Source organism: Mixophyes fleayi, chromosome 8, assembly GCF_038048845.1.
Source record: "Mixophyes fleayi isolate aMixFle1 chromosome 8, aMixFle1.hap1, whole genome shotgun sequence".
Classification (NCBI taxonomy): Eukaryota; Metazoa; Chordata; class Amphibia; order Anura; family Limnodynastidae; genus Mixophyes; species Mixophyes fleayi.
In genome coordinates, this window is record NC_134409.1 from 99821584 (window position 1) to 99836098 (window position 14515).

At 37.3% G+C, this 14515-nt stretch overlaps 1 long non-coding RNA gene across 2 annotated transcripts; it reads left to right on the top strand.

Annotated features, from left to right (window-relative positions):
- Nucleotide 1: 1 nt before the first annotated feature.
- On the top strand, nucleotides 2-6164 carry LOC142099494 (uncharacterized). Of its 2 annotated transcripts, none has more exons than XR_012678558.1 (5): nucleotides 2-244; nucleotides 435-511; nucleotides 1777-1856; nucleotides 5814-5941; nucleotides 6024-6164. It is a non-coding gene; the product is annotated as an uncharacterized LOC142099494 (long non-coding RNA). The 2 variants fall into 2 exon arrangements; XR_012678557.1 differs by having other exon boundaries at nucleotides 1777-1814; nucleotides 5571-5941.
- The last annotated feature ends 8351 nt before the right edge of the window (nucleotides 6165-14515 follow it).

Genomic DNA, 14515 nt, shown 5'->3' on the forward strand with positions numbered 1-14515 from the left:
ATATCGCTACCTCCTCAGACGGTGAAGGAGTAACATCACGCACAGGAGCAGCCTGGTACAAGCCCTGGAGTCCATCTACCAAGAGCTCCCAGATGATTGTATTTTGGGTGCAATGCAACATCCATCCGGCATTAAGAACACGTGGCCCCTTCGTCAGCCCAGGTTATATATGTTGGCACAACATCGCCCATCATCGTTTGTTCTCTGGAGCCCAACAAGTGAAGGCAGAGAGACAGCACTTGGCGTATGTAGTATCTTTGTAGTTATTGTAAATATGTACAGTATATGTAAATATGTGTCTTTATATGTCAGTCTGTATTTCACCGGTGTCTCTATATCTCAGTAGTTACTGTCTTGTGGTCTGAAGCACCATATAGACTAACGGGAAAAGAAATGTGATCAGTTTTCTAACATTAATTTTCTCTAATCTGCAGTACACATCTGACATCTGACCTGGTGAGGATAAGAAGACACTGATGTCCACTTATTGTGCCAATCACCATACTAACGGGTAAGAGTCACTGGTGTATTTACCATTTTATCTGTTTTCATTCAATAAAACTGACCAAACTTCTGTTTTGACACCTCCCAACATATATAGCAAATAAAAGGTTCTCCTCCCATTACCTGAAGTAGGGAACCAATTGGAGTTTTACCTTCCTGATTACGTTTTCACTTTTCCTCTCCTGTCTCACTTTTTCTCTGATCTTCCTCTTATATTATATAATAATGTGTTTTCTGATAATATTATACAGTAATGCACTATGTGATAATATTTTATATAGCAGTGTTGTGTGTTATCTTATGTGTGTTATACCGACCCTTGACCTATGTGTGACCAATTTTAAGCAAGTTAAATCTGAACCACTTTCTCAAAAGAAAAATAAAACAGAAAACCACCCTCTATTCCAAAGCACAGAGGAGAGTTTCTGATATATGGACTTTCCTTGTAGTATTTATAGAGTTTAGAAAAACTCTAAATATTTTTCCATCACTTCTCCTGTATCTGAAAGATAGGAATTCAGAGCTCATCAATTCTCTTATTATTTTTTGGGGGGTGGCTGTGTGTAAAAATTAATTGAACTATATTACAAGATTGTCTACTTATAACTGTAACTGGTTGTGGGTATTATGGTACTTGTAGTACTTGTAGATCAACAGCTTCCTAAAAGCAGCAATATGCCAATCCCCAATAACACTGGGGAAACCATGGTCTGACAATCAATGTCCCCTTTGAAGTTTATAGTTGTGACATCACCAAAGGCACTGGTGTACAGGTCATATTTTAGTAACAGGATTACCTTCATAGGGTTTCCTTAGTAACAGACCACTCTGATGTTTTTCCCAATAATAGCCAATACCTCCAGGGTTAAAATCACAGCCTATTGCCCACTCTGTTTAGTACACTTCCCCTGTGGTGAGTGGTGAAAATTACTTACCAGACTTAAGATGCAATTGTGGCTAAAACCAGCATGTTAGTATAAGGACATCGGTTATCATCAATTATTTCATTCACTAACAACATCTTCTGGATTGCAGAAACAAGATGACTATAAATGTGTTAAGAGAATAGTGAGCCCCCATTATAGTAAAGCAGAGCCCCCTCATTTCTTACTAATAACTCATTTCACAGTGTAACAAATTACTGTACATATAATAACCTCATAGGAACCATTATTGTTAATATTATATAGTTGTATAAGCCTGCTACTTCAGGAAAAAAAACTGTAAATGTTTACATAAAATAACTTTTCTTTTGTTTTGCTTTCAATACAGCCCAGCATGAAGAGGAGAGGGATGGCATTTAGAAGATCGTAAATATAATAGATAGGAAAAATAGATTTGATATTATTAAGGTTATTATATATTATTAATAATAATATTATTATTATTATTATTATTATTATTATTATGCAAATAAGATATTATTTTTAATATTAAGATTATATTATTATTATTATAAAAAAATATTAGACATTATTTGTATTATTATTAAGTTTCAAATTATATATTAATATTCATATTAGATATTATTATTATTATTATCATTAAATATATTATTACTATTATTATTAATATTATTATCATTAAGATTAGAAAGTATTATTATAATAATTATTATTATTATTATCAAGTTTAGATATTATTATCATTTTAATATTATTATTAAAGTTAAAAATACATAATATTATTTATGTTAATATTAGTTGTTATTATTATTATTATTATTATTAAGATAAAATATTATTTTTAATATTGATATTATTATTATTATTAATATTATTATTAGTATTATTATTGTTGTTGTTGTTATTTGTTATTATTAATAATAATAAGATAAACATTCTAAAAAAGATCCGAAAAAAGGAGTGTGATTGGCCGGCTATTCAGGGGAGGTGGAGGCCGGAACTTTAAAATTGAAATTACATTTTCCTGTTTAAGTATATACAGTAAATTTAAATGTTTATCAATATTATTTTTGTAATTATATTAGATATTAAGATGTTCGATTAGATATTACATAGATATTATAGAATTAATTCTAAAAAAGGAGAGTGATTGGCCGGCTATTTAGGGGAGGTGGAGGTTGGAACTTTAAAATTTAAATGTCATTCTTTTACCAGTATATACAGTATATTTAAATGTCTATTAATATTATTTTTGTAATTTTTTTAAAATATTAAAAAGATCAAATTAGATTTATTATAGATTTCATAAAATGAATTCTAAAAAAAGAGAGTGATTGGCCGGCTATTTAGGGGAGGTGGAGGTCGGAACTTTAAAATTTAAATGTCATTCTTTTACCAGTATATACAGTATATTTAAATGTCTATTAATATTATTTTTGTAATTTTTTTAAAATATTAAAAAGATCAAATTAGATTTATTATAGATTTTATAAAATTAATTCTAAAAAAGGAGTGTGATTGGCGGGCTATTCAGGGGAGGTGGAGGCCGGGACTTTAAAATTGATATGACATTTTTTTATACTAATATATACAGTATATTCAAACCCCTCCCCTTGTGCGCCTGATCCCAATTTTCTGTGTTTATATTTATCTATTTGTGGAAGTTTAGTAGGTGTTTCCAAGGGTTATTCGGGCTGCATTCCCCATTCCCTTCCCTAATCATTTAGGAGCACAGAAAGAACACCTATATCTATATTTAAATATTAACCAATATTATTTTTATAATTATAATAGAAATTAAGATGTTCGATTAGATATTACATAGATGTTATAAAATTAATTCTAAAAAAGGAGTGTGATTAGCTGCCTATTTAGGGTAGGTGGAGGCTGGGACATTAAAATTTTAATTATATTTTTTACTAATATATACAGTATATTTAAATATCTACGAATATTATTAATACTATCTTAATTTTTATTGTTATTTGATTTATGATTGGATTACCCTATGTATTGTCTGTTCTGCAAAATATATAACTCTTGGGGGCCAGTTTATGAAATGTTGCTATGCCTTAAATCAGCTTACCTTCATGGAGATTCTTATAGAAATTCTATTCCTAGTAGCATCTGGAATGAGCTTCAAAGTAAGGTGATACTGTCAGGCTCGTACCGTCTGTGAAATCTTATCACAGATCGAAATCCTGCAAGAGGAGGAACTAACTTTCAGAGCCAGTCCATGAGCCTACTCTATCTATAGATAATAGCAGTTTCAGAGACTAACTCCATGAGCATGCTCAGTTTGTATTTGACCACTGCTGATCTGAATTCTTGTCTACTAGATTTTGTCTTGTATCTGACCACAGACTTTTGCTTGCACCTGTCTACTATTGACCTGCACTTGGCCTGTGTTTATTACCTGCTCAGTCAGCTGGGTAGTGTGTAGGATACAGGCACATACCAGATCTTGCTTACTACAGTTACCTGTTCCCATCTATGCACCAGGATGCTGGATGGTGAAGCGGCCTCCAGTCGGCTGGGTCTCTGTTCCTGATTACAGTAATATAAGTATATTGGTCATTAACAGGGGATTAATGTTATGAAGGTGGGTGGGGGTGTTATTTATAATATTTAGGGTTGGCATTAATGTTATGTGGGGTTTGGTGGGGGCATTTATTTAAATAGGTTTATTAATGTTATAGGGCGGCTTTTTAATTTTTTTTAGTTAAATGTGGGGGCTACTAAAAGGTGTGGCCAGTGGAGTTACTAATATATTTATAAATTTACATATATATAAAATATTTATGCTTAATTTTATTATTATTCACAATTGAAAATGACAGATGCATCATGCAGATGGTGCAGTATATCTACAATCATGTCTCATCAGATGTCAGTAAACATTAGTACATCCGTCTTCGAGAAATAAGAAGTTTACTATTACATGTCAGAAGACCTACACTTTGGAGAAAATTGAAGACTTTACCATTCCATAAAATTTTATGAATGTAGTAAACGCTGTGAAACATATACTTGACAATGAAATCAGTACATAAAAAATTCCTTCGCTGGCTCTGAAAGTTGGCCATTGCTTCCAAAATATTTTAAGCATTGAGCAATGCTGAGCAATGATGGAGGGCTGCATTGCTATAGTGGAATATGCCTGCAAATTCAGGAGGATCTATGAGACAAGATGGAATGGGCTAAATCCATTGGCTGGCTTAAAAACTCTGAAGGATTCAAAATGGAACATGCCTCTACCTTTACCTGTCACTGAAGGTGTGAAAAGGATCCACTTGTATCTCAATGAGAAACAGCAAATGTGCCACAGCAGTTTATCCACCAAACTATCCCTTTAACATTGGGCATTGCTCGCAAAGGTCTCTCTGGCACAGGTGATCTTATTCAATTGAAGATGGAAAGGGGAGGTTTCCAAGATGCTGTTAACTACCTTTTCTTCTAAAGATGCTTTAGCTCTCCATAAAGATGTTGCCCTTTTCTGAGCTTCAGAAGAATCTCTGCAGGCACTTCACAAGGATTGAAATGTACAAAGTTGCAATCCTGTTAACACCAGCAATGCAAAGTACGATGAAACTTCATGCAGAGAAGTATCATCATCATCATCATCACCATTTATTTATATAGCGCCACTAATTCCGCAGCGCTGTACAGAGAACTCACTCACATCAGTCCCTGCCCCATTGGGGCTTACAGTCTAAATTCCCTAACACGCACATGGACAGAGACAGACAGAGACTAGGGTCAATTTGTTAGCAGCCAATTAACCTACCAGTATGTTTTTTTTTGGAGTGTGGGAGGAAACCGGAGCACCCGGAGGAAACCCACGCAAACACGGGGAGAACATACAAACTCCTCACAGATAAGGCCATGGTTGGGAACTAAACTCATGACCCCGGTGCTGTAAGGCAGAAGTGCTAACCACTACGCCACCGTGCTGACCAGAATGTGGAGTAGTCACTGAAAATGTCTACATGTTTAAAAGACCAGCTGCTTTGTCACATTTCAGATGTTCCGATTGTAAAAGCCTTTTGCTTAGCAATGTGGATCAATATCAACAAACACTGTGTTACAAAAAGTTGCAAATACATGTTGGTACTCTTTCAAAAGTTGTCAGCCTTAACACAGAAATGGACCAATTGGCAGACTTCCTTGGGCACAACATCTGGGTGCACCAGCAACATTACTGCCTCCCAGAAAGGACCCTCCAACTAACCAAGAGCATCAAAATTGTAATGGCTGTACAGGCAAGACGGGATGAATTCAAAGCCAAAAATATGAAGAGATGAACATTGATCCAGATGGTAGGTTTGGAATCTCATCTTCGATATATGATCTAATTAATAAATCAGTTGTTTATATATCCATTTTTCTTTTGAACCAGTCCAGCTACAGAGTGACGAGTCAGAGGATGATCCAAAGGGGCAACTAGGCATGTATACAGTCAACACTTTCTTTTCAGAGATCATGTAAGGATCCAACAACATGGGACCAAAGCACAACCAAGGTTTCCAATGGTTGGTGTAGCACAATATTTTGTTACTCAAATCATGTTGTTCCACAGGTTAATCATTAATGGGCAATTCTGCTTCTTTTCAGATCACAATGAAGTGCAGAAGAAAACTTGGGTCTGAGAGGAGGTCAAATCTGTGGGGAAGCACATGATTACATTTATTCAGACATTCAGGGTGCCCAGAAAGAATGATTGTGTCACGTGCATCACGGATGAGCCATCTACACTGAAAGATCAAAACTGGTTTAGTGTGAAATTCTATATAAAGAACTGAATAACCGCTATAAAGAGAAATAAACATAGTTGAATCGATACACAGTGGTTGACCATGACTATAATCTTTTTGACTAGCCATGGCTAGGTGACGGTGTGTGTGTGTGTGTGTGTGTGTGTGTGTGTGCATCTGTGTGTGTGTGTTTATGGATATCCTCAGACAGCCAGATATATGAAACTGTCCCCATATGGTATTGAAATGTCATTGTTTTGGTCTAGGACAAGCTGAAAATCTCAACTGATAACTGTGTGGTTACAAACAGCTCTTAAACATATCCATTTTATTGTCCTGTTGTTATGGCATTAGGAAAGATATGTCCTTATGAGACATATTCCAGACATGGGTCTTCACAATGCAATAAAAATAAATATGTGTGTGTGTGTAGAGCACATTACTATATAGTGTTACATTTTTGTAGTACAGATATTCATATTATATATACAGCCTTTGCTAGATGTAAACCCCTATACCTGGGAGGTATATTACCGCCCACTTTCCGGAGATGCACCGAGCAGGACTGTATTTAAGAACTGAGCACTTGCACTTTAGATGTGACCCCTTGAGAAAGTCTTACATTGGAGGACGAAACGCGTTGGAGATTTGTGTGCTTGCTGTCCAGGACCTGTGTCGTCAGTTTGGGCTTACTGGCCAGGATTGCCCCACCTGATGCTTTCAACACACGAGGATTAGGACAGATAAGCTGTTTTTTATTTGTATTAATGTACGAGCAATTTATATTTGGAGCTGCAGTGTGAGGCCTGTGCCTCTTTTTAATAAATATTCCTTTGTATGTAATCCTGCTTGGCGGTATCACACTATTGTGCTTATTTGTGAGTTCCAGCTACCCTGGAGTTACACTGGTTCCAGCTACCCTGGAGTTACACTGTTGGGAATATCTATAATTGGTTCCAGATGTCCATCTTAGACGGTACCTAGAGAAGATCATCATATGCAATTATTGAAGCTGATATTATCTGGATCTCTGGCACGGGAATTACACGCATGTGGAAAATTCACTAAGAGTCACATTTAATACACTATGTTTGGCGCCCTTTCTTGTCTTTTGAGATATATATATATATATATATATATATATATATATATATATATACATATATATACACATCTTAGTTTTCTTGTGTGATGGTGAGGAGAGGAAGTTTGTCTAGAGAAGAGTTTAGATTACAATTCAGATAACCCAAACTAATATCTTACCTAGTGCACCCTGGACTCTCAATCCACCTTTGGTCTTCATCTAGCTCCAACTGCTGATTTGGAGAACCAGCTCTTCAGTAACATGGCCAAAATTATGATGGTTGTCCAGTCAAAGTATATTACCTCTAGGAACATACCAAGGTGATAAACAAAGGACTACACTTTAGTCATCCAAATACAGAACATAAATCTCGCTCAGTATGTGAAGCTTTTCTCCACAATGATGAAAAAATTGTTGCAACGTTCTCCTCATGTTCAATGTGTATCTGGAGAAGTCTGGGCTGTCACTTTAAAAAATGAAAATCCCCATGGATCTTGCCTTCCAGAATATGTCCATCTATTTTTTAAAAATCAAGATATTTTTATTAAGTTAACCACACAAATAAGTAAAATTAAAACACCTTTCATAACTTATTGTAATGAGGGCTCAAATTATCTTACTACTCTGACTACATGTGGTCATGTACTGTGCAGAAAAGAGAAAATAAAGATACAACCAACATCCTTATATTTTTTGATTCTCACATAGTAGTCACTTTTATCTGTAGAAACTTTTGTACAGTCTAATTTTTATTCATCACTTTCACTTTTATATTATTTCACTGGGATAGGTGTCTAAATCCCACACCAATATTAATATATATACTATATCCTCTCTTTAATTTCAGATGAGGATAATTATTTTGCGCATTTATCTTATACTTACTATAGTTATTTATCACTATCATTCTTGTATATGCTGCTTAGTATATAGGGTAATATTGACATCTAATTTAGGTAGGATCCAGGAGGGATCAAACGTAGATATAATCAGTCTCAATTCAGTTATTATATACTCTTTGTTTACATGCTGACAGCCGGGAATGACGATCTTCCAATGATTGATTACAAGGGGCGGATTAATGCTAATCCGATTAATAGGATTGGCTGCAGCAACTGTCGATCAATAGAATTGCTTGTCACGGAGTTCCGCCTATCATAACATTACACGTCATACTAGTAGGCGTGAACTACTGCATAAATATGTTTACTCCTCACTGTTTCTGGTTAGCCTTGAAAAAGCATGTAGCGAAACGCGCGTTGGCGTTTACCCTGCTACTGCTCCCACTCACTCTCTGTTATAATTGTTTAAACTTAGTAATTCTCAGGATACATCAACCCTATATGGGTGATAGATATTATAGATGTGTGTGTGTATGCGTGTGACGGCTAAACGATATGGCTGTAACTTAGAAGGACATTCACTTAACATATAGGTGACTGACCTATAACAACAAAACTAATCCACTTAATGATAAATGGAACAATACATTATCAGTATTACCAGCATATACTGCTAGATCAGAGAGCACATGCTAACTCTGTAGTCTGCTTAGTCCTTGGTATATTACCATATATGGATAGAACGGTCTAAACTTGTGGATTAACAGCTGGGTCTGAGCATATTAAAGTTTAACCCTCACTGGGCTTTACAAGATAATATGTATATGTACTGGATAGGTCAACAATAACAGACACATTTCAAATCTATATGTAGTCTTTATTACATCAGTGGTATGAACAGTGATTAAGTAACCACTCTATAAGACCAAAGTGATAATACATTGTGTCATTTATAAATTAACTGCTTCAGAGTGAATTGAAGCAATGTAAAGGTGCTTATTGAACAACCGTCACCGCAATAATTAATTCACACCACATATATCTTTATTAATGAATGTTACCTCAGAGTAACAAAAGGTTTTCAATAAGAGAGTAACTAATAATATCATACATTGACAATTTATATATGTTGGTATAAAGTAGCAGGGCATAGCAAATGTTGCTATTTTAACTCACAATTATAGTCACAATTATTTTAATATTTCGCTATCTGAATTAGGAGGGATTATTTTAATGTATATTAATAAAGACATAGATATTTTAGTAACTATGATCGCTGAGTGCCTCCAATTACACAATTACACAATTCTTCCCTATCCCTCTCCTTTTTGTTTCTACATGAAAAAACAGTCAGTATTTAACTTATGTGCAAAACAGAAAACTAATTTGCACCCCTTGCATTGTAACATGGTTTTGTCCAGGAGAATTAAATAAGAACCTTCTTAATTTAAGTACCTTAATGAATCAGGCCCTTAGTTACTATAACTTATTGAGGTATGAGTTACTTGCTGAAACAAAGTTTGTAAATTCTCTTATTAAAACGTAGTTGACCTAATTCAGGGGTCAGGGAACTTTTTTACATTTTACCCCCAAATATATTTAGATACGCCAACATTACCCCCTTAATTTGAAAGGTAGGAAATCATATATTATTAATTATTGGAATTCAAAATTTTATCGAATCTATTAAAAATTTATTTGAAAGCTTCAACTTCAAAACTTCAGGTTTTGGAGAAATGATGTTCCTTTATTTTTGATACAAGAGCATCAATATTGGGGCATTTTCATGTCACAGCAATTTGGATACAGTCTTCAGCGTCCAGTCGATTTCTCTGCTTTGTTTTTATGCTCGTTTGAGTGGAGAATCCTTGTTCGCAAAGGTAGGTTGTTGCAAAAGGCAGCAACTTTTGAACGGCCGCCTCATGTGCAATTTTGAATGCCTTTGCAGCTGTTGACATCCAAAAATATGACAGATCTGCATTGTTTTCAAATGCAATACGCGCTTTATTATTGCATCGAAGCTCAAGAAGTGCCTCTGTCAACCCTTGAGGCTCTTCTGGTACAACAGCAATTTTACATTTAAAGGGGTCTACAATCCAACTGACAGCATGTGAATCGGCAGCATTACCCCCAGGAATTTCATTTTTACCCCATTTGGGGTAATTTACCCCAGTTCCCTGACCACTGGGCTAGAGTAACGGTGACACGACTAGCCCCCAAGACAGGGCATTATACTAGAGATCAGAACACAATTTTCATCATGTGAAAACTTAATATTCCTACCTAGTTTATTCTTTAGCCTACTATCATCTGTCCCTGTCTCTTCTACACCCTCCTGTGGCTCCTCTGTCACTGAATACCCTAACTATTATCTTCCTTATCCACACTCTCCACACTCTTACCCCCTCTCTCTTTTTCTCCACAATCTCCAACAAATATATCATAAAAAGCACAGAGAAAAAAAATAAATACAAAGTAGACTAATAAAAATTACACTGACATCCCAATCACTTACAAATAACAAGTTTTAATAAGTTTTTAGCCAAAAGAAAAAGTAACACAGAAAACAGTAAGGATAATAAGAAGCAAATAAGGAAAGAGACACAGAAACACAGGACGCCTGTCAGAAACATACTTGCCAACTTTTCCTCTTTGGCTTCAGGGAGATCCAGGGGGTGGTGGGCATCTGGGGGCAGGGCTTGACAAATTGCATCATATTGGCCCACCCCCTAAATGATTGTCACAATTTTGGCCAATTACAGTAGGGGACAGGGCTAAGATGGCAATATTTGCATAGTTAAGCCCAGCCCCTTATCTCTTGCAGGGGCGATAACCGGGAGGTTGCCCTGCTCTCCCAGGAGGTCTCCCAGAAATGCGTGAGTCTCCCGGACATTCTGGGAGAGTAGGCAACTATGCGTTAAAGAGAAGCAGCTAATGATTATATAGAGACTGAAGTTTTTTTTACATTTCTGTCTCCATTACTGAAGTCGTTTTGTCTTACCTGTCAGTCTTTGATTAAATCTTGCGGCTTGATTTACTAAGCTGCGGGTTTGAAAAAGTGGGGATGTTGCCTATAGCAACCAATCAGATTCTAGCTTTCATTTATTTAGTACCTTCTACAAAATGATAGCTAGAATATGATTGGTTGCTATAGGCAACATCCCCACTTTTTCAAACCCGCAGCTTAGTAAATCTAGCCCTTGGTCTCCATGAAAATGGCCACCTCTATAGGCATCAATACATGGACATAGGACACAATTTCTGAACTGTGTCATCATGCCACAGATGGCGAAGCCAACCATGTCTTGTACTGGCTCAGCATCAGGGAGAATGCCAGACTCTTCAGGGGGTGAGGGAGATCACCCCTATTTCAGGGAGTCTCCCTGACATTCAGGGAGAGTTGGCAAGTATGGTCAGAAATCATAATTACCTTGTCTACTACCTTCCTCTCCTCTATTAACACTTATCTCCTCAGGTCCTTATCAAAGATACTGAGGAAGTTTCCAGGCTTTTATAATGCGTTTTAGGTATAAATCCTGAATGTTTTCAGAGCCAATATAAAACCGGCAAGAAAAAACACTCCGCTTTTCCATTAAATCATCATCAGTTTTGGGGTTTAGAGACTGCTGTACATCATAAGTGATTTTAATTTTCACCTTCCAAACCATTGGATAATAAATCCTCTAGCTTCAATGGCAAAATTCCCATAGATGTGTGGCAGATTCTGAACCACCAGAATAATAAAGTTTAGTAAATTTAACCGTTGATCTTAAAGGACATGTATATGTATTGTTGAAATCATTAAATGTTTTATTTGTTGTAGTCAAGTATCTGCAGACATTATAAGAATGACATTTAAAGAAACCACTAGGCTTTTTTAGTATTCAACCAATTGGTCTGTTTACTAATCTTTAGAGATGAGCGCACTCGGATTTTGTGAATCCGAGCCCACCCGAACCTTTCCGATCCGAGTCGGATCCGAGACAGATCCGGTATTGGCGCCAAATGAAAACTTGAAACCGAGGCTCTGAGTCATAATCCCGCTGTCGGATCTCGCGACACTCGGATCCTATAAATTCCCCGCTAGTCGCCGCCATCTTCACTCGGGCATTGATCAGGGTAGAGGGAGGGTGTGTTAGGTGGTCCTCTGTCCTGGTAGATCTCGTGCTGTGCTGTTTAGTTCTGTGCTGTGCTGTTTAGTTCTGTGCTGTGCAGTGCTGTGCTGTGCTGTGCTGTGCTGTGCTGTGTTCTGCAGTATCAGTCCAGTGGTGCTGTGTGCTGTGCTCTGTCAATTTTGAGTTCAGTGGTGCTGCTGGGTCCTGTTCAGTCCAGTGGTGCTGTGTCCTGTGCTCTGTGCTTCTAAGGGCATAGTTATTTCCCCATTATTCCCAAGTGTTTTAAAAAATAAAAAAAAGTTATAAAAAAAAATACAAAAAAAAAATTAAAAAAAAAATTAATTACAACAAAATTTGCAAAACCAATCCTGCAGTATAAGCCCATTGGTACTGCAATATTACCAAGTTCACACATTCAGCAGTAAAAGTCCAGTGGTGCTGTGTGCTGTGCTCTGTCAATTTTGAGTTCAGTGGTGCTGCTGGGTCCTGTGCTGTGTCCTGTTCAGTCCAGTGGTCCAGTGGTCATGTGTCCTGTGCTCTGTGCTTCTAAGGGCATAGTTATTTCCCCATTATTCCCAAGTGTTTAAAAAATGTAAAAAAAGTTATAAAAAAAAATACAAAAAAATAATTAAAACAAAAATTTAATTATAACAAAATTTGCACAACCAATCCTGCAGTATAAGACCATTGGTACTGCAATATTACGAGGTTCACACATTCAGCAGTAAAAGTCCAGTGGTACTGCAATATTACAAAGTTCACACATTCTGCAGTATATCAGTCCAGTGGTGCTGTGTCCTGTGCTCTGTCCTGCTGTGTTCAGTGGTGCTGCTGGGTCCTGTGCTGTGTCCTGTTCAGTCCAGTGGTGCTGTGTACTGTGCTCTGTGCTTCTAAGGGCATAGTTATTTACCCATTATTCCCAAGTTTTTAAAAAATAAAAAAAAAGTTATAAAAACACACTAAAAAAATAAATTATAAAAAAAAATAATTATAACTAAATTTGCAAAACCAATCCAGCAGTATAAGTCCATTGGTACTGTCTGCAATATTACCAAGTTCACACATTCTGCAGTATCTTGTGCTACATATAATGGAGACCAAAAATTTGGAGGATAAAGTAGGGAAAGATCCAGACCCACTTCCTCCTAATGCTGAAGCTGCTGCCACTAGTCATGACATAGACGATGAAATGGCATCAACGTCGTCTTCCAAGCCTGATGCCCAATCTCCTAGTACAGGGCATGTAAAATCCAAAAAGCCCAAGTAAAGTAAAAGTAGCAAAAAGAGAAACTTAAAATCATCTGCGGAGAAACGTAAAGTTGCCAATATGCCATTTACGACACGGAGTGGCAAGGAACGACTTAGGCCCTGGCCCGTGTTCATGACTAGTGGTTCAGCTTCACCCACGGATCTTAGCCCTCCTCCTCCTCCCCCCCCTACAAAAAATTTAAGAGAGTTATGCTGTCAGCAACAAAACAGCAAACAACTCTGCCTTCTAAAGAGAAATTATCACAAATCCCCAAGGCGAGTCCAAGGGTGTTGGTGGTTGTCAAGCCTGACCTTCCCATCACTGTACGGGAAGAGGTGGCTCGGGAGGAGGCTATTGATGATGTAGCTGGCGCTGTGGAGGAACTTGATGATGAGGATGGTGATGTGGTTATTGTAAATGAGGCACCAGGGGGGGAAACAGCTGATGTCCATGGGATGAAAAAGCCCATCATCATGCCTGGTCAGAAGACCAAAAAATGCACCTCTTCGGTCTGGAGTTATTTTTATCCAAATCCGGACAACCAATGTATGGCCATATGTAGCTTATGTAAAGCTCAAATAAGCAGGGGTAAGGATCTTGCCCACCTAGGGACATCCTCCCTTATACGTCACCTGAATAACCTTCATAGTTCAGTGGTTAGTTCAGGAACTGGGGCTAGGACCGTCATCGGTACAGGGACACCTAAATCCCGTGGTCCAGTTGGATACACACCAGCAACACCTTCCTCCACAATCTCCATCAGATTCAGTCCTGCAGGTCAAGTCAGCAGCCAGACTGAGTCCTCCTCAATACGGGATTCATCCGAGGAATCCTGCAGCGGTACGCCTACTACTGCCACTGCTGCTGTTGCTGCTGTTAGTCGGTCATCTTCCCAGAGGGGAAGTCGTAAGACCGCTAAGTCTTTCACAAAACAATTGACCGTCCAACAGTCGTTTGCCATGACCACAAAATACGATAGTAGTCACCCTATTGCAAAGCGTATTACTGCGGCTGTAACTGCAATGTTGGTGTTAGACGTGCGCCCGGTGTCCGCCATCAGTG